This window comes from Protopterus annectens, chromosome 5.part1 (assembly GCF_019279795.1).
Source record: "Protopterus annectens isolate FY-2018-M chromosome 5.part1, PAN1.0, whole genome shotgun sequence".
Lineage (NCBI taxonomy): Eukaryota > Metazoa > Chordata > Ceratodontiformes > Protopteridae > Protopterus > Protopterus annectens.
Genome location: NC_056736.1, coordinates 637,452,587 through 637,453,194, shown reverse-complemented (window position 1 = coordinate 637,453,194; position 608 = coordinate 637,452,587). Strand labels below are relative to the sequence as shown.

The following is a 608-nucleotide window of genomic DNA, read 5'->3' as shown; positions in this document are numbered from 1 at the left end:
CGAGTAGGCCAGTTTTGTTTCCCTTGTACAGCCCACGTTGCACTGTGCCTGTACGGATTTTTCACTACATGTCAAAGTCATTTCCTTGAACAATGTTTGTTACCCGCCAGAGGGCGTAGACTTATATCAGATCAATGCTTTGTAAAGCTCATGGTCTGCGTTATTGTTTTGGCACGTGCTGTAATGGGTTGCACAGGCTGCGTTACCCTTATAATTGCTTGGTACACTGGATGCTCGTAGAGTTCGCAGTCTTCTTCGTGCCATGAATGGTAACATAAATGAGCGCCCAACACTTACAGAAAATACCCCTCAACTGCCCCTGATTTTCACTCAAATTTTAGTCTACCCATCTTAATCTCTCTAAAAACCGGTGACTGTTGAAGGAATGATGGTGAATTTCACTTAAAATACTGATAGTAATGAGTTTTAGGCTTCTTTTAGCTCAAAAATTGTATATTAATTTGCATTCTCTTTTTTGTCAACTTTAAAACAGGGATGTAGTCAGGATGTTCAAATCTGTACTCATGGCATAGCTCTCAACCTTCCATCTCCAAAATGAGGAACACTACCTCTCATAATGTGGAACATGTACTAACAGCTGCTTTACA

The 608-nt window shown here is 40.6% G+C and overlaps 1 protein-coding gene across 7 annotated transcripts in view; it reads right to left on the bottom strand.

Moving 5' to 3' along the window:
• SLC7A1 (solute carrier family 7 member 1) overlaps positions 1–203 on the bottom strand; it is a 1,877,700-nt gene extending 1,877,497 nt beyond the window's left edge. For 6 of the 7 annotated variants that reach the window (XM_044073257.1, XM_044073255.1, XM_044073259.1 and 3 more), the window contains exon 1: positions 1–202. This exon is cut by the window's left edge and continues 15 nt beyond it. The gene's annotated coding sequence lies outside the window, so the exon portion shown is untranslated. The other variant, XM_044073262.1, reaches the window with a different exon arrangement.
• Between the last annotated feature and the right edge of the window lie 405 nt (positions 204–608).